At 42.9% G+C, this 15317-nt stretch overlaps 1 long non-coding RNA gene across 2 annotated transcripts in view; it reads left to right on the forward strand.

Moving 5' to 3' along the window:
- Positions 1-8313, forward strand: part of LOC134350877 (uncharacterized) — an 80241-nt gene extending 71928 nt beyond the window's left edge. The window contains exons 4-5 of one of the 2 annotated variants that reach the window (XR_010019023.1): positions 72-895; positions 6321-8313. This is a non-coding gene — a long non-coding RNA (uncharacterized LOC134350877). The remainder of the gene's footprint in view (positions 1-71; positions 896-6320) is intronic. The other variant, XR_010019022.1, reaches the window with a different exon arrangement.
- The last annotated feature ends 7004 nt before the right edge of the window (positions 8314-15317 follow it).

Genomic DNA, 15317 nt, shown 5'->3' on the forward strand with positions numbered 1-15317 from the left:
TTGTAGAGACGCAAGCACTATCTGGTAATCTTATTAGCTGTTCTATCGGTGATTCTTCTGCTTTCCCACAGAACTCTGGAAATGCATGAGCTGCTCGGCTAAGGACGCGTGACCTGATAAAAAAAAAACAACTCGTGGAAGATCTCAGTATGTCAGGCGGCATCTGTCAATTCTGCCGAATCAAACCCTACGTCTCGACATGATGTTTAGCTGTATTGCTTCTTCTGGCGGAGCAGCACCAGAATTTAACCGCCGCAGCAAGATCCTTCTCTTCAACGTATATAGTTGAAATAAATCAAAACAAAATACGAAAATGTGTGCTAGTAATCATCAAAGTTTAAATAGCGGAAGTAATCTGCAGCACAGGCAGCATATGTGGCTGAAAAAAAGAGCATGCTGTTTCTGGCTGTCATACTTTCATGGTAATGGTCTCATGATAAAGAGTCAGGGGACAATGTGAAGTATATGATAGTAAGATATTATAAAGCGGAAGCAGAAGAGACCAATTGGATCCTCTAGTACGCTCGAATTTTAATAGGATTGCGAATCCAATGTCTCCGATTTAAGATGGCGCAGCTTGCTTGTTGAGGTGACTACTTTTTGCGGTCAATGAAACAACTAAAGCAACTAAAAACTTAATTATTCAAACGTCTTTTCTGGTAAACGATTGCTGCAATTAGTGAGCGCCCTTTGACTTTCATGTCGGAACTGATCTGAATCGCCAGCACGATCTGGCTTTTTTTTTTGCTGCGGTGTTGCTGGGGCAGGACGTTTGCAACATGTTCAGATTGGAGTTGCGGGAGCGGAATTGGCAGAAATTCGATACGCAGAGCCGAGGCGAAGCAAACTCTGAAGTTCGATCGACTTAAGTACTAAAGCAAATTGGAATGGTCAGGTAACTCGTTTTGGTAGAGCCGAGACTAGGCGATGCGAGGAAAAAAATCGGATTTAAGAGGTCGTTTATGTCCTCGTTGTCCACTGGAATGGTACCGGAAGATTGGAGGGAGGCGAATGTTGTCCCCTTGTTCAAAAAGGTTAGTAAGGATAGTCCAGGTAATTATAGACCAGTGAGTCTTACGTCTGCGGTGGGAAAGCTTTTCGAAAAGATTCCTAGATATAGGATCAATGGGCATTTAGAGAATCATAGTCTGATCAGGGACAGTCAGCATGGGTTTGTGAAGGGTAGATCGTGTCTAATAAACCTGATAGAGATCTTGGAGGAGGTGTCCAGGCATATAGATCAGGGCAGTGCAGTGAATGTGATCTACATGGATTTTAGTAAGGCATTTGACAAGGTTCCACACGGTAGGCTTATTCAGAAAGTCAGAAGGCATGGGATCCAGGGAAGCTTGGGCAGGTGGCTTCAGAATTGGCTTGCCTGCAGAAGGCAGAGGGCAGTGATGGAGGGAGTACATTCGGATTGGAGGGTTGTGACTAGTGGTGTCCCGCAGGGATCGGTTCTGGGACCTCTACATTTCGTGACTTTATTAACGACCTGAATGTGGGGGTAGAAGGGTGGGTTGGCAAGTTTGCAGAGGACACAAAGATTGGTGGTGTTGTAGATAGTGTAGAGGATTGTCAGAGATTGCAGAGAGACATTGATAAGATGCAGAAGCGGGCTGAGAAGTGGCAGATGGAGTTCAACCCGGAGAAATGTGAGGTGGTACACTTTGGAAGGACAAACTCCAAGGCAGAGTACAAAGTAAATGGCAGGATACTTGGTCGTGTGGAGGAGCAGAGGAATCTGGGGTTACATGTCCACAGATCCCTGACAGTTGCCTCACAGGTAGATAGGGTAGTTAAGAAAGCTTATGGGGTGTTGTTAGCTTTCATCAGTCGAGTGATAGATTTTAAGAGTCGCGAGGTAATGATGCAGCTCTATAAAACTTTGGTTAGGCCACACTTGGAGTACTGTGTCCAGTTCTGGTCGCCTCACTATAGGAAGGATGCAGAAGCATTGGAAAGGGTACAGACGAGATTTACCAGGATGCTGCCTCCTTTAGAGAGTATGCATTTTGATCAGAGATTAAGGGAGCTAGGGCTTTACTCTTTGGAGAGAAGGAGGATGAGAGGAGACATGATACAGGTATACAAGGTATTAAGAGGAATACACAGAGTCGATAGCCAGCCACTCTTCCCCAGGGCACCACTGCTCAATGCAAGAGGATATGGCTTTAAGTTGAGGGGTGGGAAGTTCAAGGGGGACATTAGAGGAAGGTTTTTTACTCAGAGAGTGGTTGGTGCGTGGATGCACTGCCTGAGTCAGTGGTGGAGGCAGATATACTCTTGAAATTTAAGAGACTACTAGACAGGTATATGCAGGAATTTGGGGGGGGGAGTTATATGGGAGGCAGGGTTTGAGGGTCGGCACAACATTATGGGCCGAAAGGCCTGTACTGTGCTGTACTATTCTATGTGTGTTCCATGTTTAAGTGCGATGTGGAGACCGCCGAGCTCGAGTCAGAGGGCAAGGAATGACCCGAGGATTGGACGATTTAGTTGTGGGGACCGATTAAATTGTTCCTGTTTTTGGAGTTGGAGGCGACAGACGAGCCGGTTCGGGTTGTTGCTGCGCGTGATTTGTTCGCTTCTGTGCTGGAATAAGGCTGTGGCTTGCACCTAGTGTGCTTCTGGATCGGTTGCAGTGATACCTGGAGCTCGGAACTTAAATCTGAATGCTGCTTGTTTCCTTTCATTGTTTGCATTATTTGTTTTTTTTTTCCCTTCTTCTTCTCTGCGCACTGTGTGTTGAAGTATTTTTCTCTGTTTAATGGGTTCCATTGCGTCTTTTGTTTCGTCGCTGCCGGTAAGGAGACAAACCTCAAGGTTGTATAAAGTATACACACTTTGATATTAAAATGTACTTTTATACTTTCTACTTTATAGTTTGTGTAGCAACATTCAACTGATAGCGTTGACTACATTGAGCCCATGTTTTCCAATTGACAATTCAATCATACCTTGCCGCGTGTGGACGCTGAGAATGTAAATTATAAAAGAGAATGGGCAATAATAGTTTACAGGAATGGTATCGAACGATTAAAGTGGATGCAGAAGTTGAAAATGTTCTTGACTGTATAACAGAGCGTCATCTATGAGGAAAGTTAGGACACGCCTTTTTTTTCCCCCTGGAGTGTTAGATTCTAAGGGCAGTCTTGATAGATGTAGACAAAACTACGTGTATATTGAGAAAAGACTGTCATTACCAAGCACAAGGTGCTTGTGAGTACCTTATTAAGAGTGAAGTCTTTGGGTCTTGAGGCACATGAAAAAAATAGGTCAAAGTCAGCATGGTTTTCATAAGACCATAAAATACAGGAGGAGTAGTAGGCCATCTGGCCCATCGAGTCTGCTCCACAGTGTCGTCATGGCTAATCCATTTCCCTTTCAGCCCCATTTTCCTGTCTTCTTCCCATATCCCTTCATGGTCCGAATAATCAAGAACCTATCAGCCTCTGGCGTAAATATACCTAATGACTTGCCCGGCTGGCAACGAACTTCACAAATTCACTTCACCATGGCTAATGGAATTCCTTCTCATTACCGTCTAAGTGGACTCACCCCTATTCAGAGGCTGTGTCGTTTGGTCTTGGAATCTTCACATTAGGAAACTTGCTCTCTATGCATCCACTATCGAGGTTTTCCAACTTTCAATCGGTTTCACTGATATCCCCCCAAACTCAGTCGTAAGAATTCCAGTCACTACAGACCCAGAAAAAAAAAACTGAACATCTTTCTGTTTAACTATCACCATCTCTCTTATCGTGATATCTAGCCGATAAATCTGCTGGAATTCTTTGAGGAAATATCAGACAGGACAGACAAAAGAGTGTCAGTGGATGTTGTTAACTTGTGTTTTCAGAAGAACCTTGACAATTTTCCGCACATAAGGCAGCTTAATATGATAAAAGCCTATGGTACTTCTAGCATGGGCAGAAGGGTGGCTAATTGGTAGGAGACAATGAGTAGGAAGAAAAGGCAGCCTTTTCTGGTTGGCTGCCAGTGACAAGTGTTTTTCCGCAGAGGTCGGTTTTTGGACACTTCTTTTCATTTTATATGTCCAAGATATGCATGACGGAATTGATGGCTTTATTGCCAAGTTTGCTCACAATGCGAAGATTTTTGGATGGTTGGTAGTGTTGCGCAAAAGGACTTAGACACATCAGGAGAATGTTGAGGGAATGTCAGATGGAATTTAGTCTAGGGAACCTTATGGTCATGTACTTTAGAGGAAGTAATAAAGAATAAGACTATTTTTTGAACGGAGAGAACATTTAAATAATCAGAGAAGCAAAGAGACCTGGGAGTCCTTGTGAGGATTTCTTAAATGTTAGCTTGCAGGTCGAAACATTGGTAAGGAAGACAGATGCAATGTTAGCATTCATTTCTAGAGGAAAGAAAAGTAAGAACAAGGATGTTATGCTGCGGCCGTATAAGATATTGATCTGACCACGATTGGTGTATTGTGAGCAGTTTGGATCCTGAAGAGAAGATCTGGAAGCACTAGAGAAAGGCTAAATGAGGATTACAATAGTGATGGCGGGAAGAAAAGGGGTAACATATGAGGAGCATTTGATGGCTCCAAGCATGTTTTTCTGCTAACAGGATTGTAGGAGTAGTATATCATTAAAATCTATCGAATACTGGACTGTCGAGACATATTGGATAGAGTGGACGTTTAGAGGGTGTTTCTTATGGTGCACGAGTCTAGGATCAGAGTGCACACGTTCAAACAAGGGGATGCACATTTGACTATTTGGAATGGAGATGAGCGGAACATCTGCAGCCAGAGGGTGACGAATCGCGGAATTCATTACCACAAATGGCAGTGGAGGCCAAGTCACAGAGTATATTTGAAGCTAATATTGATAGGTCCTCGATTAATCAGGACATCAAATATTACGAGCAGAAGGCAAAGGAATGCGATTGAGAGGGATATAAATCAGCCATCTTGGAATAGAGTCATAGAATCATTGAAAAGTACATCGCGTAATCAGGTCCTGTGACCCATCTAGTTCATGCCAAACAATTTAAACTGGCAACGCCCATCGACCTCTACTGGTACCATAGCAATCCATATACCTACCATCTACGTAAATATCCAAACTTTTCTTAAACATTGAAATCGAGATTGCATTCACCACTTGCGCCGGCAGCTCTTGCCATACTGTCATGGCTCTGCCTTATGTTACCCGTAAACTTTTCACCGTTCACCCTTAACCCGTGATCTTTAGTGTAGGTCCCATCCAAGCTCAGTGGAAAAAGCCTACTTGAATTTACCCTATCTACACACCTTTTAATTTTGCATACGGCTCTCACATTTCTGCTCAGTCTTCTGCGTTCAGAGAAACATAGAAAACCTGCAGCACAATACAGGCCCTTCGGCCCACAACGCTGTGCCGAACATGTCCTTACCCTAGAACTACCTAGGCGCTCCCATAGCCCTCTATTTTTCTAAGCTCCTTTTACCTATCTAGGAGCCTCTTAAAAGACCCTATTGTCGTCGGCAGCCCATTCATCACTTCTTGCGCAAAAAACCTACCCCTGACATCTACTCTGTACCTCCTGCCAAGCACCTTAAAGCTATGTCCTTTCGTGTTAGCCATTTCAGCCCTGGGAAAAAGCCTCTGACTATCCACACGAACAATGCCTCTCATTATCTTGTACAACTCTATCAGGTCACCTCTCATCCCCCGTCGCTCCAAGGAGAACAGGCCGAGTTCACTCTAACTATTCTCATCAGTCTCATATTTCTTGTAACTCAAGTTCTCCAGTCCCGAGAACATTCTTGTAAAATTTCTGGGTACTCGTTAAACATTACTTACACATTTCCTGTAGGTAGAGTCAAAGAATCAGAGAGACTTAGAAAAGTACAGAACAGAAACAGGCCCTTCGCCCATCTCGTCCATGCCGAAACCATTTAAACCGCCGACCCCCATCGACTTAAACCGGGCCCACAGCCCTCGATACGACTACCACCCATGTTCGCATCCAAACTCCAATTAAACTTTGAAACTTTGGAATCGAACAAATAAGCACAATTCATGCTGGCAGCTCATTCCGGACTCTCACAACTCTCTGAATGAAGAAGTTTCCCCTGATGTTCCCCTTAAACTTTTCATGTTTCAACCTTACCCATGACCTCTCTTTGCCGTCTCACCCATTCCCAGCAGTAAAAACCTCCTTGCATTTACCCTATCTCTACCCCTAATAATTTTATATATCTTTATCAAATATCTTCTCAATCTCCAATTTTCTAAGGGGGGGGGACGTCCTAACCTATAAAGGTCTAACCTATTCAATCTTTCTTTGTAACTCAGGTCCTCCAGATCCGGCAACATCCGTGTACATTTTCTCTGTACTATATCAATCTTACGGGAGGAGAAGATGGCGGCGCGACGCAGCTTGCAGTGGCCACTCCGGTGAATGATATCTGTTATCTGTCAAGTAGGGTGCCGTGCACAATCCTGATTTGATGCAGACAGACATGAGAGCACTTCTGAAATACCTGCTTCGCTGCCACTGCTACTGTGTGAACCAGAATCTCCGGTGGGGAAGGCCCCGAGTCATCGGCTTTGCTTATTGCTCAGCGGCCGGGGCGAGGTCAAAGCGCTCGGCAAAGATGGGTGCTCGGTGTCAGAGGGCTGTTCGGAGGCTCGAAGTTTTCGGACGGATTCAGAGTCGGCTGCGGTCGGGTGCTTCCAATGCATCGGCAAGTTTGTGGCGTTTGGACTTCATAGCAGGGGGAGTTTCTCCATCCTACCGTCTGCGTCAGATGATGGGGCTATCGGGACTTGAGACTTTTGCTTTACCGTGCCCATGGTCTGCTCTTCATCAAATTACGGTATTGCATCCCACTGTTGTAACTTTATGTTATAATTATGTGGTTTTGTCAGTTTTAGTCTTGGTTTGTACTGTGTTTCTGTGATATCATACTGGAGGAACAGTGTATCATTTTTTAATGCATGCATTTCTAAAAGACAACAAACGAAGACTGAGTGTCCTCATAATCTAATCTAATCTAATCTTCCCTGTAGGGAAGGTGAGCAAAACTCCACAACACACTCCAAGTTAGGTCTAACCAACATCTTATAAAACTTCGAGGTAATATTCCATCTCCTGTGCTCAATAGTTTGATATACTAAGGTAATTGTGCCAAAAGCTTTCTTTATAACTCTCTCTACCTGTAACACCTTTTTCAATGTATTATGGATATGTTCATTCCCAGCTCCCTGATTTCTAGCACACCCCTCAGTGCTCTTCTTGTCTTGCCCATACTGCACTAACCGCCGCCGCTGGGCTATAAACTTGTAGGAGCAATGTGCGGTTAAGTGCCTTGCTCAAGGACACAATACGCTGCTTCGGGTGAGTCTCGAACTCGCGACCTTCTGATCGCTAGTCCAACGCCTGAACTACTTGGCCAGGCGCATTCCATTCACGCTATAAGACGCACCTTGGTTGATCGCACTTGTCTGCGTAAAACGGAATCTGACATTCTCCCAGCTGATCCAGTTCATTCTGCAACCTATAATAGCCTAACCCGCTGTTCACTACACCCGCAATCTTAGTGTCATCCTTGAATTTGCTGATCCAGCTAACCACATTATCATCAAGATCTTTGATGCAGATCACAAACAGCAACGAACGCAGCCCCGATCCTTGAGGAACTCCACTCGACACAGGTCTGCACTCAGCGAGGCACCCATCTACTACCCCTCTCTGGCTTCTACCACAAAACCGATGTCTAATTCAATTTATGATCTCATTTCATGGATGCAATATCAACTGTCACGCCTTTGTCAATCTTCTTTGATAACTACATTAAGTTAGGTGGATGCAATCTACGTAGTATAGACCTAGTACGCGATAGACCTAGTAGATCGTCGTACCTGGTAGTACAACAAGTACTGAAAGTTGAAAGTTGACTGGGAATGGGGAGTGTAAATCGGTATCAGTGGAAAGCAAGCCATGTTTGATACATCTGTTAGAATTTCAGTTTCACTAAGGCTGCAACTAACTTCTATGAGTCATATCTGATGTAAGCTTGGCTTCCATAAAGCGCCACAGTGGAGTTTACTAGCCAAAAATTGCGCGCACGTTATTAGTGTAATCAGCGTAATATGAGTGCCCCCATGCTGGCGTAGAAAGAGGAAATGTACTTTCGTTGTATGTTATTCTAGCCTGACAGGGTGGATCTGAAATGTACGCTTTCTGAGCTCGTGTCTGTAGAATTCGAAATCAGAGCCCAAACATGCGTCAACAGCATTCAGGAAAGAGTTAATGTGGTGAATATTCAGAATTCTCTGTGCAAGAAGGACCCAAATTATCATCCTCATAAAAATGATAAATAAATGCTTATTAAACAGCACTGTAAATATGGAGTTTATTGCCTTGCATCATGTCGTCGTTCTGTACAGGATATTCCCCGATACTATTGCATTCTCGTATCAGTTTACGCTGTGCCACCTCAATGCACTATGTAAATAATCAATCTGTGTGGATGGCATGTAACACAATATACTGTATTTCACTCTGCCTCTGTAATGTGCCAGTAGAAACCGAATTACTATTTTACTAATTTAATTGAGGATTCTGGGGTAAAATTAGTGCATTAACTTTACTGAATGTTGCGTTGTACAGTGGGACGAATGGGCAACTGTTGTTTTGTTTCCTCTTCCCTTCTGTCCATATGTCCCTCCCATCTTAAAGCGCATTAAGGCTTAAGGAATTCTTGCCACTGCTGATATCTTGCCTGTCCTGTCGATTCAAACACGCATACTATTATCACCTAAGCTGGGGTAAATTGGTGCAATTGGAACATCGAGGGAACGTTTGTTCGTGAGCAACTAGACCCAGGATTTCTCTCTGCATTACAGGGTTCAGCTACATCTTTGGAAATTCGACAGCGTTTCTTTCCTACTTGATAATTCTAGCAATCTGTGTAATCGGATATTTCAGTGGCCCATTCTTCTCCTCTGAGAACTTCCACATGCTCACAACTCTCCTGAGTACCATATGGTTAAGATTTTCAAATATTAAGAAAAGTGAGGATCCGCTTGAATGGATATTTCAGACAATTTTTCAATTCCGCTCTGAACTTCTGCTGAGTCACTGCATAAATACAGGTGTTTGTGCAGCAGTTCAGGACCAGGAGCATGTAAGCGACCTCTCGTAAAATAAACACAGGGTCATTGTAACCAGAGAATGTCAAAGTGTTGGTGATACGATAGTAGAGGAAATGGATGATAAATGTCATCCACAGGAGCACAAAACTACTTGAAATTGCGGAAAGCAAAACAATGGACGTTTTTCTGTTTTCCAATTCAGGGTCTTTGTGATCGACCAGGTGACTGCCGCGGCGGAACGATTTGCGCATTTTACTCGTCACTATAATGAATCTAACCATCAGGACATTCAGCAGCACAATGTGAAAGAATGGGAGCAAGGGGTTTAAAATGTGATTTAAAGCTGAAAAGAATGTCCACATGGAGTCAGTGAAGAAGCTGGATTTTGTGTGACAGTACCGTGGTGTACTGTTGACTATGTACCTGGGTTCATTCTTAAAGTACCAGGGAATGTTTCGCAAACGGCTCAGACAACAGACGATCCAAACCGCCACAGCTGCAATTTTTTGCGTGCAGTACCTTGTCTTAAGTTTGCCCCAACAAATGGCCACAATGCTATCAAATGTGAACGAGACTGTTAACCAGACAGAAATATCTCTGCAAGCATAAACTACCACAAGCCTCATGCTGCAGAGCGGCGAGATCCACAAGATGCTGCCTGGAAAGAAAGTACCAATAATCTTACTCAGTATAACTCCCGTGACGACGACAAGAAAGTCCGCCGTTGCCATGCCAACCAGGTAGTAGGTTATGCATTTGGAAAGGCCACATTTCCCTCGGCGCAGGATCGCAATGGCGGCAACGTTTGCTGAAAAGAAACAGTTTGACAATACAGAATCAGGTGCAACGTATACCTCTTCAGTGTAAATTGGATCGAATAAATTTTATTAGCAAGGAAACTATTTGAAATGGAAAGTCAAATAAACGTTGTTTTGCTGAAATTGTTGAGCTCAACAAAATCCATATCAGTTTAGCAGAGTCAGCTTGAGGGTCCTCGAGAGTTGAGCTTCATAACAATACTAATCAGATACTTTGAAAGAGTGCATATAGTCACTTTACAAATGAGGAAAACAGCGAGGGAAGCGGATTTGGAAAGTGGTCGCCAAGATCTCAGACCGTACTGGCCTTAAGACATTAGACCCCTTATCTAACCCTCTCATTCAGTATAATGTTGGCTGAGCCATGCTTATCTCTTCTATGCTCGTGCCTTCCACATGAAGATAGAGGCAAAGTACCTATTAAGTTCATCAGCCATTTTTTGTCCCCCATTAATACGTCACCAGTATAATTTTCCCGTGGTCCAACGTCAATTCTCACCTCCCTTTTACTCTATATAACTTTGAAAATATCTTTTGCTGTCTTGCTTTATATTATTGGCTATTTTGCCCCCGTGTTTCACCCTTTCCCTTCTTATAGCCTGTTGTTGCATTCTAAAATATTCCCAATCATCCCACTTCCTACTTCCTTTTGCTACATTATATGTCCTTTCCTTGGTGTTTATGCGGTATTCAACTTCCTTTTCCAGCCACGGTTGCCTACTCCTGTCATTTGAGAACTTCTTTCTCCGCGGGACATATTTATCCTGCGCCTTGTGAAATATTCCCAAATACCTCTGGCGTCTCTGCAATGCCGTCATCCCCGCCAGTATCCTCTATCAATCCACCTGGGCAAGCTCTTTCCTCTTTCTTATGCCTCTGTAATTCGCTTTATTCAATTGCAAAACTGATAATTGTTTCTATCTTTCTCACTCTCAAATTGCAGTATGAATTTAATCATATTATAATCATTGTCTCCAAAACGCTCCTGTTTCCCCAAGATATGTTTCCTTCTTCGTTACTCGTATGGAAGGTACAGTAATCTGAAAATTCCCACTGCAATAGCAACATTTAGATCTCCTCCGTTTTAATCAGGCCACACTTCATTGTTCTGCGCTTCTATCCACGGGCAAGACGGGGGTGAGTGTGGAGTCTGGAGAGCGTTCAAAAATTGGTGATAGAGAGATTGAAACTGAATATTCTAGTCATTTCGGTACACTGCCAAAATTGTGGAAGCTGAAACATTGATCTTGTCTTCTTAAAATGCATTACATAGCGCAGTAGTGTAAAGGAACAGCCATTTTAGCCCATAATCCTGTGACAAGATATTTATCTAATGGTATTTATTTCCTTCTGTCTGCATGTCGTCCGTCTCCCTCCATTCCCTTCATTAGTGATAACGCAAGCAGAAACAGCACCAACTGTACCAGTGACGCCTCCCTCCCCGATCCTCTAAACAACTTGTATGGACACTTCGATGCATGCAGCAGAACGCCAGCACGAAAGCTAGATATTCATTGCAGATGAGCAGCCACTGTCTGTACGAGCAGCAGACGTGAGAGGAACGCTTTACAGAGGAAAACTCCTTAAGACTACCGCGCCACATATCATGCCAAGCTGAGTATTCAGTATGAATACACAACAACTTACTGACGTATTCACGGACGTCTACAACACCTCACACAGCCAGGCTGTTGTCCCCACATATGTTAAATCAGTTACCATTTTCCCAACGTCAAAGAAATATGCAAGCTCGATTAATCACATTGCGAAGTTCACCGATGGTAGGGTAGTGGTTGACCTCATCATCAACAACGATAAAATCGGATAGAGAGAGGAGGTGGAAGAGCTCGAGACTTGATGCCAGGTAAATAGCCTCTTCCCCAGTCAACAAGACAATTAAAATGGTTATCGACTTTAGGAAGAGTGTTACCACTCACAATCCTCTTTACACACGGCCACTCACCCCTGAGTATTCACGACATCCTTCCAATGCGGAGCACAGAGCACCATAACACGCGCTCCATCACCGAATGGTAAGGAAACTTCACCGTGGCATACAGAAAGGCTTTACAATAGGTGACAACACTGTCCAACACATTACCGGGACTTGCACACCGTCCATCAAGTTACATGCACACAAATGTGCCCGATGAAGGCCAGCAATATTAAAGAGCTTCCAATCTACTCTGCTCCCATCAGAGAAGAAGGCACGTAGTATCCACTCGAGGAGCACTAGACTCCAATAAATTTACTTTCTCCAATCAATAAGACTGCTAGAAACTTCCTGCCATTATGTCCCTCGCGAACACACACGCCCCACCCACATTTTAACCGTTCCTGTCAGAGTTATGTTCTGGAAATGACATTAAACAATATTGAATTAAGCAATATCGAATATCCATGCGCTATCCAAGAGACACATTAAACGCTTTATCTTACCTGCCTCCACCAAAACAGATGGTAATGCACGTCTGGCTCCCACCGCTCACTCACACACAACTTGCCCCATAAATCTCTTTCCATGAAATGCATTCCCTCTCGTATTTACAAACAAGAAAAAAATCTGCAGATGCTGGGAATACAAGCAACACGCACAACATTCTCGAGGAACTCAGCAGGTCAGACAGCATCTATGACAAAAAGTACAGTGGACGTTTCGGGCAGAGATCCCTCGTCAGGACGGGAGACCAAAACGACTATACTTTTTTTCACAGATGCTGCCTGGCCTGCTGAATTTCTCCAGCATTTTGTGTAGGCTTTCTCGTATTAGCCATTTCAACACCCCGGAAAAGATACAAACCGTGCACTTTATCCCCATCACTCATAATCTCAGTTCGTGTTCAGATATTTATTAAGGATCTTCTCTAAAAATATGCCAATGACTGATGTAAAGCTCAGTTGTCCGAACTTGACTAGTTTATGTCTGCTGTCCTTCCTAAGTATTGAAAGAACACTCTTCTCAACCTCTCCAGACAGTCGCCTTTGTCGAAAGAAGATATTTTTCGTTCGACTGTTTTACAGTTCTTTTAAAAAAACAAAGTTTCACCATTTTAAAATATCAAGCCGCCGCCATACCTGGAACGCCGAAAGCTGCAAGGACGGGATAGTATATAGTGTAAAGTACTTTACTTTTCAAATCTTTTTATTGTTATATACAGGAAAAATAACATGAATACATCGAAGTAACAACACTTACAGTGCCTCAAAAAACATTATCTTAAAGATTGAAAAAAAAAGAATTGTGATAACAACAAAAAAAATCTACTAAGCAGAAAAGTGAGAGAGAAAAAAAAAAGAACCAATTAGGTGTACTACCCCAGAGCCATGCATCATACAAAAAGCTTCTAAAAATAAACATCAAACCGCCAGCAAGAAAATGAAATATACTAAAAAAAATTACAATTAGATCGTGGAAAAAATATCTCAATTAACTCAAATGATAATAACGAGCAAATGCGACCCATCTTTTCTCAAAATCAAATAAAGATGCAAAGGTTCGACTTCTAATTTTCTCCAAACAAAGACATAGCATCACTTGGGAGAACCATTGTGACAAAATGGGAGCTGATGTATCCTTCCACTTCAACAAAATGGCCCTCCCAGCTATCAATGTAACAAATGCAATAACATTTTGGATCTCCCCCTCCCCCTCCCACTTTCAAATCTCTTACTCACTCTTCCTTCAGTTAGTCCTGACGAAGGGTCTCGGCCTGAAACGTCGACTGCACCTCTTCCTAGAGATTCTGCCTGGTCTGCTGCGTTCACCAGCAACTTTGATGTGTGTTGCTTAAATTTACAGCATCTGCAGAATTCCTGTTGTTTACAGATGCAATAACATGTTGGTCAGGCACAGAAATACCATGAATATTTTAAGGAACTATTCAAAAGAGCACAGTTAATTTATTAGGTTGTAAATTAATTTTAAGTGCTTTGGAAATTGTTGAGAAAACCGACTTCCAGAACTGTTCCAATATAGAACAAGACGAGAAGACGAGAACATATGTGTCAGTGTAGCTATCTCAGTTTTACATCTATCACAATGACTATCAACATTAGGAAACATTTTAGAAAGTCGAAAAGCGTAAAGTGAGCCCCTTGCTGGCTCGTACATCCTTTTGATTCGGAATCCTTGGTTCTTGTCAACTGTCAGTAGAGCTGCGTAAAGAAGCAGGGTGTCCTTTAAAGTGCACTTGAACAAGATCCCCAGAGGTATCATTAATCATCAACTAATCTACTTTCAAGAATAAAAATGTCGAAAAAAAGCAATATGGCAACTGGGGATTGTAGTGCTGAGCGTAAAATCAATTGCAAGCAGTAAATGTGACTGGCAACTACTGCCATGATTAGGAATATTATCGGATTGACTCTGAGTTACGTATCCTCGAGTATTTGAAAGGCGTCCAGAAGTGGCGCCTGAGGACCACTCCCTCCACCCAGCCCGTGGCACTGTTTAGCCAGTTCGTAACTTTCAGGATAGCTGGGCCTATCTAAATAAGTACAATGACTTTTGATATTATTACTATCTTTCCTATCCACCGTTGGGACTGGCTTAGGTAAGTATTTCTAAAGATTCACAAATCAACGAGAGAAAAAAAATGAGAATCCCTCTCAGTCTTCACATTCAGGACCAGCTCTTCCAAAAATGGGGAATGACTTCATCTTTACTCTCACGTCAACCCTACGCAATCCTTTGGTAATAGTAGCAAGTTAATTCTTCAAATCTCCAAAACTCCAAAATGCAGTTACTGCGCAGTCTCTCACTTTCCAGGAATCACCTGAATTATCAGCATTTTGGTATCTCATAGGAATTCGGTCCTTCCATAACTGCAATTAAAATGATTTTGATATCAATTTGTTTTTCCTCGAATCCAGATTATTTTGTATTTCTCATTTCAGTAAACGAACCCTTGTAATAAAGGGTGATATTCTCTTCATTAGGTTTCAATAGGTGCATTTAATGTCAGAGAAACGTATACAATAAACATCCTGAAATTTCTTTTCTTCGCAAACATTCACGAAAACAGAGGAGTGCACCAAAGAACGATTGGGAGATAAATAATAGAAGCCCAAAACCCTCCCAGCTCACTCTCCCATGCATAAGCAGCAGCAAACAACGACTACCACCTCCTTTACCAGCAAAAAAAAAAAAAAATCAGCACCCTCCACCGAGAACTCAAGCGTACAGAAAGCATCAATAAAGACACAGACTCGCAGTACCCCAAAGAGTAGTCGTTCATCCGGTAATTCGACAAACAGCAGGCTTTTTCTCTCCCTGATAAGGGAAAAAAAAAGAAGGGTACCCGGTTCCCAGCGAGAGGGGAGACATAACAAAACAACTCGCCAGTTTATTGCTTTAAAAGCCCGTTGCGTCGCT

This window comes from Mobula hypostoma, chromosome 8, assembly GCF_963921235.1.
Source record: "Mobula hypostoma chromosome 8, sMobHyp1.1, whole genome shotgun sequence".
Lineage (NCBI taxonomy): Eukaryota > Metazoa > Chordata > Chondrichthyes > Myliobatiformes > Myliobatidae > Mobula > Mobula hypostoma.